We start from the raw sequence: 11655 nt of genomic DNA, 5'->3' as shown, positions 1-11655 counted from the left end.
ATCACTTTAACAATTTACCAGGAGCAATCAAATTTCTGAAAGCAGCAACTAATAACTCAAGGAAAATTGATCCAAGTAATTGGTTGACATTACTTATTACTGATTGGGGCTACTCCTAATGGCAAAACATGCCATCACTCACAAAGTAGACCAGAATTAAGATCTCACAATCAAATCACAAAAAAATCACATCTACTCAATATTAAAAAGAAAATTTCAAGGTACATGTAACTAGCTTGCAGTAATTAGCAAATTATTGATTGTGGTCAGTCATCATGTACGTGCTTCAAGATTACATAATTTACATACATGTAATTTTGGCAGAAAGTGTCCCACTCACAGTGTGCATGTGAAAGATCTCAAAACAAATCACAAGAAATGACAACCACTGAATATGTAAAAGAAAATTGCTTGTAGTAATCAGCCAGTTATTTATTGTGGTCCCTCATCATGGTATACATGCTTCAAGATCTTGCAAAAGTGCTGTCACTCACAAAGTACACCAAAATCAAGATCTCACAACCAAATTCCTTTTTTTTTGTTCTCTCAAACAATTCTTTTTTTCCTGTTTCCCATATGAGCAGTTACAGTTTTCCAGATTTGACAGTCATTTAATTTTGAAGTCAAAAGTGGTTTGAACTAATATTTGTGTACAACAGTTTAGTCATTATTGTTAACAATGTAGGAAATCCATTTTTTTTTGTCTAAACAGTTGTTAATGATAAAAGTTGTTGTTCCAGTCTGTTATGAGCAGACTTATGTTGAATTTAGTGGTTGGTTTCAATGACAGATGCTGTGACCAGGCTAATATTATGAGAGTCTGTGCTCTGATCTGTTAACAAGAGGCATTCACTACTAACATCACAGCAAGCTGGCAAAAAGCGCCGGTTCCACAATAACTGTGAATAATAATTATTATTGGATGAGGTTGAGCAAAATATCATGATTTGTCAGTGGCAAGCAGATCAATTATTTCCCGAAGCTGAAGGCTGAGGCAAATAATTGATCTGTGACCACCCAGTTTGGTTTCACTTTTAAATCACTCTCTGACAGCTCAGCGAAGCGATCTGCCATTTAAATTATTTCACCTGAGAGCTTGGTTTCAATTACGCATGAGAGGAAAATTCAATATTATTTGCAGCAAACACATTACACGGCACTATGCATGAGCAGATCATTATTTGTAGGCAGTTATTTACACGTCACTTGGTGGGCTCTCAGCCAATGAAAAGGAAGACAAAATGCACCAAATGATAAAAAGTTTTATTTTTCAGTTGTCAACAATAACATTTCAGAACACCTAGAGGCCTTTGCGCATTTGCTTGGATGCCATCTTGCAAACTAGAGCACAAGCTTCAAGATCTCGCGAACAACAACTACCGAACCAAGGCTTGGAACATTTCATTATTAATTATGTACATGAATCAACTGCATTATCCACTTACCCATTCATTCATGTCCTAGTGGGCTATTCTGTAACTGGTTAAATTTACTCTGTTTCTTGAAAATGTTACAAGCAAAAGCGCATAAAGAACCCTCACTGGACCACATAAAAATGCCTTGGTGGTAAATCACACTGGTTCCGCAAATCTTTCCCAACTTAATTGTTTCATCTGCTTCAGTTTCTTGCAAAGAATGAAATACTTCAGCTACATGTAGTTTTCTGTGTTTTCATCCTTCTCTTATTACTTTGTCCTCTTGTCTTTCATTATTTTTTCTTCTTCTTGCCAGGTAATTTCTTCTTCCTGAACCTTGGTTGTGCTTAGCCATATTTTTTGGAAATATATCAACCTGCCACATAAATATAGTGCATTCATCTAATCAAAAATTTGTTGAATTTGAACTACACTGAATGCTTGTCTATCCCCCACTGAAGGTCAAAACTAACATGTGCATGGGGAGAAGTCCCTATCACTAGGCCCTTGAACCATTTTCCAGAGCCCCTTTGTGTGAATATCATTTTTGCCAAGAAATCTACACCCATAATAGAGAAGAATGGAAATAATTAAAGTAAAATTAACGATAGAAACAATAGGACGAATACAGGTTGAGTGACACCTAAAGTCGCAACCAAAATGCAAGGATTCGACTGTCCATGGCAGGCTTGGATTTCATGTGTTATAGCATGCAATTACTCAATACATGAACATGTGCACAACACATTCTTTCACGACAACAAAGTGCGATTCCATTCATTCGAATGTCCCAATTTTGTTCTTCGAGTGTTCGGACCCAATCGTTCGATTAAGTTCGATTGATTTCGATAAAGTTCGTTTAATCGAACGTTCCATTTGGTACGTGATTAGTTACGTCTGGAGCAAAGCCATGCATCTAAGAGAAAGCTTCTTTTATGAATAAACATTTGGCGCATCCAACCAAGAAATCGCCAAGCATTACCCGCGTATGTCTCAATGTAAAATACCTGAGAATACGCTTGAAAAAGTTACGAGGGTTGTAAACAAAAAAATGAAGTTTAAGCAGATAAAATAAACAGATACCGTACCGTTAAAAATCCTGGGCTAAGAACTATATCCAATGTGGCGATCGATGCGATCCTCTTGCTTCGTTTTGGCGGTCGTAACTTTTGGCGCAAACGGATTTTCCGGTCGATTTTCCGCTGACCCGCCGGTGCAATACTCTGATGCGAGCATTTTGGTCAGCTGTGATTGCATGAAACATCATGTGAATGACCACGTGACTTTTTTGGTTTCGTTCCAGTCGTTTAAAACCAGTGCAACAGTTCATTTGTTTGTTTTTTTACCTTTTACTGGACGAAAAGTTAAGGGACCGAACCGAATCATATGACTCGTGGGTGCAGCGACCATGATTTATCTTTCTGATAGACTTCAACTTGGTAATGTCTCAAGGAAATGGAGGTAAGCCGACCATCTTCTGTCTTGGTGTGTCTTTCATTCGAAAAGATGCATGCACATGTAAATACATGTAACATATCTGTAACCACATCAGCTGTTTTATCGAATTAGATGATTGCCTGTGAAACATAGATCTGAATTTTGAATTGTTCTTCGTCCAGTCTACATAATTAGGTACTGTTCTATATACATGTATGATCGGTTATATGGCAGTTATATGTTTGCAACTGTGTATACCATTTTTGTGCAGCCGTAAATTACTCATCCATTGTGATCATTTTACTATCTTGACATGGCATAAACTGATCGATCTCTTCGTAGGGAAATTAAAGTGCGAGCTGTGGAAGTTGAATCAAACAGTTTGTTTTTCTTCAAGTGGAAAGGCAACTTTATAGACTTAACATGATAACAAAACATACATGGAGGCTAAAATATTAAACCCTGCAATAACTAAACAATGCAGTAAATAATTTTGTTTTTATTTTCAGCTTTGAGAAACAGGAGATGGAGAGTGGTGCTGCCCTGTTAGGGCCAAAGTCTCTGTGAGTTTGATAGGGGTCTTTCAACTGCCTTCTGGTTACAAAGTTATTGCTGCAATTCTGCAATCATTGGTAAATTTTTAAAGGAGGAAATAACTAAATTTAGGGTTAGAAAGGAAGCTATATGTAGCTACTACAGTCATGCCACATCAGTGAAAGTACAGTTGTTTCTTGTTGGAAATGAATGAACCTTACAACTTGATGGGATAATTTTTGTTAACTTGTAAATAATAATATTATCGATCATATATTACATACACTGCGGCTACAAAGTTTATTTCAAGGGGAACATGGTATGCATTAATTAATTCTTTCATGATTGAATACTGTGGTCTTTGTAAAACTTTACCTCAAATTGCACATGACCTTGACTTGTGACAGCTTGGGTTCCCTATAACTTACTGCAAGTGGTTTTGGTTTTTTAAGCTTCATCTTGCCAGGGCCAGAAAAAAAAAAATGAAATCTAGCTGCCCAGTGGGCCAGTATATTTTAGTTTTCAGTTGGCTCCACTAAAATATTACTAATGCCCAATGGGCATGTAGGGTTCATGCCTTATCAACTACATCATTTACTAGTTGCTGTCTTTATTCAGTGATAGACTATAACAAAATGAGTTTACTGGCACTATGAAACTAGGTGAAAGAAACTACCAACAGTGACAATTGTTGTGTCAGATACAAAGTATGCTTGGATTTTAAATTAATCCATGCTTTCAACTCACTGTTTTACTCATCTTACAGTCTTAAGTTTTGAAATAGGCTTTGATTGGAAATTATCATTCACAAGATTACATGTACTGAGGCTAATTTTACTTGCCCACCTGACCAGACCTCCAAACTTCCATTTTCACTTGCCCAAGAACAAAATTTACTTGCCCCAGGCAATGGGATGTGGTTTTTCCCTGCCCTGCTTGCTAAGACTACGAGTATTCCCTCTTTGGCTTAGGGCCTCTTCATATGAGCCCAGTCAACCAGCCTGGCTCATTTTCTGAGATCTCACCTGGTCACTCTTTCCTTTGTAAAAATTTTGATGTGTTCATATATGTATGAGATGCCAGGCTGGCCCGGTTACTGAGATCTCAGTTTTTGCGTCCAAGATCTCAGTGACCAGGATGAAAATTTTCCCATATGAACGTTCCAGCCCGGGTAACCAGGACGAAACTTTTTAGGCAAAATAGCTTCGCTTTTGCAACACAGCACTTGGCCAGTTACCTCGCTCATACGAAGAGGCCCTTAGTCTATGTATCATGCGTGACACAAAAGAAAATCAACATATTTTTCTCGCTGTTTTCATTTGCATCACACACAATAGACTAAGCGAAAGAGGCCGGGACCACTCATAGTCTGAATATCTGTAGGCCCAATAAGATGGTACAGCTTTAATTGCTACATGCACTTGTACATGTACATAAAACAAGTCCATGACTCAAAATCAAACCCACAACTTGCTTGCAACTGTAACATGGACCACATAAATGATGCAGGATTTAGTTGCAGCCTCAGACATTGCTCAGTGATGAAAGATGAACAAAACCTTTGCACAACATGATCATCACCTACTAAATTTACAAAAGTCACACATAATGAGTTGTACCCTCTAAATTGGCCTAAGGGTTCCCTTGATTAGAAGTGATTGATGCATGTACTGCATGTACGTTTACAATGTATATAGTTCTCATGTACAGACCAGGGTTGTCATTAATTTTTTAGTCACCTGTAGCCTTATTCTCCACACCCATAGCAAATTTGTTACTTTGTGGGTGATTTCTCTAAACAACAGGGAATTTCACCTGTAGCATCAAGGGAAAATCAAGCATACTCAGCCATAACAGGTGTTACGGCTTACAACCCTTAATGACAGCCCTGCAGACATAGCATACCAGTACAAGTAAATAACCTGTATTTAGTCTTAAAATGAGTGATATAGAAGATGTTTTATACTAAGTAATGGACCCTTAGCCTCAAGTTCTCAATTGGTATTGATACATGCATGTTCCTTTGACTCCTTTACATTGTTTGCAATTCTTCTTAACAAAGAAACTATGTACCACTGATGATGGCCGTACACTCAAAAATGTTTTGGTTTTTAAAACTGTAGTAACTTTTAGCCTTTTATACATGTACAGTAGACAAAAAAAATATTATCGCAGGCTCAAGTGTTATTACAGCTTTTCATATACAGATACAGTAAGTGTAGAGCTACATACATTGATTATACAAGTAAAGAAAGAAGTAGAGCCAAGCACCCCCATCAAGCTTGAGTTTGCCCTACACTTCTAGCATGTCATGTGTTGTTCACAGCTAGAGCAAAGTTACATGTAAGTTTAAGATTTTTTGGCACTATTGTTATGCTGTTTTGACACTATTTTTGAACTATTTTAATACTATTTTTATACTATTTTTACAGTATTTTCATACTGTTTTTATACTATTTTGTGCTATTTTTATGCTGTTTTATACTATATTACTGTATGCCATTTCTAGACTATTTTAAAGCTATTTTCATATATTTATATTGTATTTGATATATTTTTTTTCATGTATGATCCACTTTAATTTTTAAACTGTTTAAAGTACTATTGAAATATGTTTTGAGACAGTGGATTTCAATAGTGTTTTAAACAGGTTTTAACACCTTTAAAATCAGTCGAAAAATATGTTAAAAATATAATTTTGCACCTATTTTAAACCTATTTTGTACAAAATACTTTTAAAATTGTCATTTAAACTAGTTTAAAAATAGTCTTGCAGATTAAAAGCTGTTTTTAAAACGATTTGTGCCCTGTTTTTATTCCGAATGCTGTGTTCCTCGAGAGATTTTTAAGGTAGTTACAGACTATTTTAATTATATTTTTAAACTTAGCAAAGGATTTCGAGTTTTGGAATTTTAACTGTATTTTTAAAAGCTTTTCAAAATACATTTCAAACTTTGTTTCAATAGTGTTTTAAACAGGTTTAAACACCATTAAAAGCAGTTGAAAACTACGTTAAAATACACTTTTCGCCCTGTTTTTAATCTATTTCATAAAATAGGTTTAAAACAGTTTTTAAAAATAGTATTTAAATACATTTAAAATAGTGTTAGGTTTGGTAAGGGCGAGGTTTGACTGTACCTAGTTTACTTGTTGAAGTTCTTCCTCCGGTACAAACATCACTTCAAATGACTCTTCATTTGAAGAGTCATCAAAATCACTGAACTCTGAGCTTGTGTCTGAGCTTACTTTGGACTGTTTCAGTGAAGCTCAATTTAATCATACTGTTTATATTTACCATACTTTAATATGAAATCTTTTGAATTCCAGAAGCTTTGTTGGAGAAACTGAAAATATTATTCAATAATTCCTGTCTGATTGAGCTTTTATTTTTTTGAAGCTCAATTTAATCATACTATGTTTTATTTACCATACTTTAAATTTGTATTGTTATTAAAATTTCAACAGTTGGGTTTGTCATTCTGCTAAATTATGATGCCATGTGTGCTAACATTGGCATCTTTCTTTTTCATTGAATAACATAGTGCTACTTTTGCAACTTTTAATTAAAGTTTCCTGTTTTATACAATCCTAGTGCAAATAAAGTAGCACTGTTTTAACATATATAACAGAGGCATTCCTTTCCTACTGCATGACAGAGGAAAACAACAGTTCATAGATCAGAACACCTTAGAGTTGATAAATTTGTCAGTTTTATCACAATGTTAGTATTTATATTTGAACCCTAATAACTCTTCCACTACTTTGCCAGTTTGCAAAAAGGAATGAAAAAGTAATGCCCCCTCCCTGTATGTATTAAATTTTATATCCAAACCCATCTCTCTTGTCGTCATTTTCTCCTATGCCCCCCCTCTAACTTTCCAACCCCCCCCCCCTTCAGGTAATTATTGCACAGTCCCTTAATCATGGCCTAATTACAGACTATTTCAGTGCCAGACATCAACATAGCACGGGGGGATGTGAAATATTTTCCGAGTTCTCACGTAAAAATTAGGCAAGAACGTTTTATTAGGGTTCGGGATGGGCCAACGTATTTCAGGGGTATTTAGTTTTTAAAATAATGAATGTTACAATAGTCATTGTTTACAATCTGTCAATTATGTTACGTAATCGGTTATAGTTCTTAATGATCTCGAATTGCTTGTATTGTACACTGCCTTGTCGGAGAATAAAGCGTGTTTCTACAACAGCTAAATAGAGAACAGCACGCTTGAAACAATGAACTTTTCTTTTTATACAATGCAGTCAGTTATGTTCCTTCCACGAATGATACTTACGCAACCAAGGTTACAATTACATCAACTTACACAACTTAGAATACAAAACAGATGAAAAAAATATTGTTTTCGATACTAGTACATCCACTGTACACTACCATACTCATACACCTACTTTACACTATTTACGATACCAATATACTATTTGCAAAACTAATATGGGTCTAATATTAATCGCTTCCTTGCATTATTATTTGTAACTTTACTTACTGATGCAATTTCGTATTGTTAGTCAGGCTCTTTTCTTGAATACATTGTATACTGCAACGGTACGTACAATTATATGTAGAAGGGAAAGAAATTAAAACAAACACACCGTTAGTAAAAAAAAAAAAAAAAAAACCAAAAGGGAAAAGTAGAAGTGGCACATCCTCTGAGACAAAGTTATTTGAGGCAGCTCATGCACATAGTGTTGTCCATTTTTCTCTGAATTTCGTCAGTGTAATATTTGTGAAAGTCTTTCCAATAATATAATTTTGCATGTAATAATAGTAATATTTGTGAAAGGGTCTCTTCATTAAGTAACAAGCTGAAAATTTCAAAGCTGAGGGAGGCTTAGTTCAACCGCGAAATAAAGATGTGATATATTGCAATAATAACAAAATGGTTAAAAAACATTTGATTCTGGTTTATGTATGGGTTATTGACCAAGTGTGAGGTCAAGATGGCTGGGTATTGGCCAAGTTTTTTTTTTTTGCGTGTTAATGGACCGAGACGGAGTCGAGGTCCATAAACTCGCAAAAAAAGAACGAGGCCAATATCCAGCCATCTTGACCGAACAAGCTTGGTCAATTAAGGACTTATTATATTGCTTTCGTGGAAATCTTTCTTGCGGGACACGGCGGGTAGTCCTGAGCGGGCAAGATAGCTCCATCTTGCCCGCTCGGGTAGCCAATCACAGCGCAGGATTTGATTTATCTTGCCCTCTCACGGAGCTAGCCATATAATAAGGCCATATAAAATACCTGTAGCATTTAAGGCGACATTTTCTGATCGCTTTTCGTTCCACCTGGCGATTGTCATTTGCCAAAAAGGTTGAGTTCTGGGGCATTCATATCGGAGGTGAAGAGGTTTAATATCAGTAATTTGTTCATATTACCGGTTCTCAGATACGAAGTAGCATATTTCCAACTTACGCCATTATTCACCCATATCTTGAACAATTTTTGTCGCCAGTTGCAGATATTTTCCATCAATTAAAGGCTATTCACAACGATACAAAATACGCACCTTACTTAAGATGGAGCCACAGAGAGAAACCCAATTACCTAGTTCAAATGAATATCTGTGCTTTGAGACTGATAACTTTACAACATGATCCAGTAAATTTCATTTTTACATGACCTTTCTTGTAGAAATACTAAACCAAAAACAACTAATTAAATATGCATAAATTGGTGTCAAACGGCTATTTTTGCAGGAGTCCCATAACTTGAAGGGAATAAAATATTTCGACTAAATTTTTGACCACAATCATTCACTCACCAAACCCAACATTTGCGCCAAGTGTGAGCGAAATCAATGATTTGAGCTGATCACCACCTGCCTCACCTCCTGTGACGTGGCAAAATGGTGGTGGCAAGATGATCAACACGTTCCGCCCTTTCGTCGTTTATATCTTTCACGTTGGTTTATTTTACATTTACCCTACCGTTATTTCGATATGACTGGATCGACCAAAGTCCTGGTGGCACGATTTTTTAATCACCGAAAGTCCATACTTGCTGTGCTTGAAAACAAGGCTGCAATTCGAAGGACCGCGAACTTCACTCTCAAAGGTCTCTTCAAAGCTTAAATGCCTTACTACTCGAATTCTTTTGCTTCATTCGCTATCACACGCATCCTGCTATCGGGTGACGTTGAACTGAGTCCTGGAATGACTGTCATGGACTAATTCTAATGAGCACTGCAACACGAACGCTTCGAAAAGTCGTAAAGAGAACATCACAATAGCTCATTTGAATGCTCGCTCTATAAAAAACAGGAACCACTTCATTCTTCTCAAGGACGCTGTCAGGGCTAAAATGCTGGATGTCCTAACAGTAAGCGAGACCTGGCTGGACAGTTCTGTCCCTAATTCTGAAATCGAAATTCCAGGCTATAGCATATTTTGCCTTAATCGTTTAGACAACGTTGGAGGGGGCGTGTGTGCATTTGTGAAGCATAATCTCAAGGTTTAATTACTGAGCGAGTTGTCATTTATTGGGGAATCTGGCCTCCACCAGCTATGGCTCAAAGTACAGGCAGGCAATTGTAAGTCATTTCTGATATGTACGGCTTATAGGCCTCCTTTAACGTCTACAGACTGCTTTGATGCGGAGTTTAGCGATGCCTTTATCTCTGCCATGTCATTAAATAAACCTATTTACATCTTAGGCGACCTGAACTGCAACCTTCTAAAACCGGCCGACCCTGCATCGCAAGATTTTCTCAATTTTTGTACGTCACTTAATTTAATTCAAATGATAGTTGAACCGACAAGGGTCACTGAATCATCCGCAACCCTGTTTGATGTCATCTTGGCTTCGAACAACAACTTAGTAAGAACTGCAAAGGGCATGCCAGTCTCCATTAGCGATCATGATGTAGTCTATGCTGTTCTTAAACTTAAGCGACAACGTCCCAAGCCAACATTTATAACAGCTAGAAGTTTCAAGAAGTATCAACATGAGGTTTCCCTCCGCGACATTTCCCTAATCCCGTGGTCTGTTGTTGATTGTTTCGACGAAGTTAACGATAGCCTTCAATGCCTTTAATCTCTTATTTAACGAAGTATTGGACGAACACGCACCTGTGAGCACCATCAAACTGCGCGGCCGACCAAACCCGTATATAACGGATGAAATTAGAGAGCTTATGAAAGTGAAGGACTAATGGCGAAAGCTAGCAGAACGAGAATACAAAGCGGATCAAATCAAGAGCAATCCCAACAATTCAAGTTGTTTATGGAAAACAATCCAATCATGTATTCCTAAGAAATCTGCCAGCGAGAGATCCTACAGCAGAGATGACAGAACGGTGGCAAACGAGTTTAACCGTTTCTTCACCTCGGTTGGCCGAGAGATCGTTGACAAAATTAATTCGCTTGCCAGCCAATGTGATTATGATCATTGGAAGCCCCCCTTTGTCCCTAGGAAACACCCCGAGGCCAATCAATTCAATTTTAAGCTCGTAGAGTGTTCAAGTGCTGTCCGGTCAATGCCAACAAACAAATCTCCCGGGATTGACAACATTCTTGTCCGCGTGATTAAAGACAGCCTTCCAGGGTCTCCCAACTATACTGCCGACCTTAAATAAACGCCTCATTTGCCACCAGGATTTTCCCACGTTCTTGGAAGATGGCCGAGGTTTCCTGCCAATTTTAGAAGACGGTAACTTCGAGGAACCTAACAATTACAGACTCATCTCTCTCCTGCCCATTATGTAAAAGAGATGTGAGAGAATGCTTTAAATCAATTAATGCCTTACTTGTTGTCGAATGAAGGGCTGTCTGTAACGCAAAGTGGAAATATAAAATTCCACTCGTCAGAGACATCACTAATGCACACGACCGAAGCTATCCCAGGTGGAATAGATAAAAAGAAAATAACCGCGGTAGTATTATTGGATATTAGTAAGGCCTTCGACACGATAAACCATGACATTTTACTTCAGAAACCGCAAGACGACGGTATTTCATCTTCGGGCGTCACTTGGTTTAACAGTTACTTATCTCAAAGACATCAAGTCATTCGTATAAACAAGGAATTGGCGGATCCATTACCCATAGACAGGGCCGTACCACAAGGGAGTATCCTGGGACCTCTCCTTTTCAGTATTTACGTGAACGATCTACCATCAGTTTTTAAGCACTGTCAATCTGAAAGCTATGTTGATGACACTAAACTCCACATTTCCTTCTCAATTTAAGACTGGGCTAATACTATCCTTGACATTAATGACAATCTCTTAAGAATTCGTAACTGGTGTTTTGA

At 37.2% G+C, this 11655-nt stretch overlaps 2 long non-coding RNA genes and 1 pseudogene across 2 annotated transcripts; 1 reads left to right on the top strand and 2 right to left on the bottom strand.

The window, feature by feature from the left end:
- Nucleotides 1-349, bottom strand: part of LOC149118057 (uncharacterized) — a 2188-nt pseudogene extending 1839 nt beyond the window's left edge.
- Nucleotides 350-1242: 893 nt separating this feature from the next.
- LOC149118056 (uncharacterized) lies at nucleotides 1243-2644 on the bottom strand. The gene is made up of 2 exons (XR_016207009.1): nucleotides 2504-2644; nucleotides 1243-1791 (listed from the first exon to the last, which is right to left on the bottom strand). It is a non-coding gene; the product is annotated as an uncharacterized LOC149118056 (long non-coding RNA).
- A 50-nt stretch (nucleotides 2645-2694) lies between these two features.
- On the top strand, nucleotides 2695-6185 carry LOC149118055 (uncharacterized). Its single transcript, XR_016207010.1, has 2 exons — nucleotides 2695-2876; nucleotides 3362-6185. It is a non-coding gene; the product is annotated as an uncharacterized LOC149118055 (long non-coding RNA).
- Nucleotides 6186-11655: the final 5470 nt, after the last annotated feature.

The sequence above is a fragment of the Orbicella faveolata genome, unplaced genomic scaffold, assembly GCF_042242905.1.
Source record: "Orbicella faveolata isolate gen_17 unplaced genomic scaffold, um_ofav_v1 contig_1, whole genome shotgun sequence".
In the NCBI taxonomy this organism is placed as follows: Eukaryota; Metazoa; Cnidaria; class Anthozoa; order Scleractinia; family Merulinidae; genus Orbicella; species Orbicella faveolata.
This window is presented reverse-complemented; position numbering and strand designations above follow the sequence as displayed.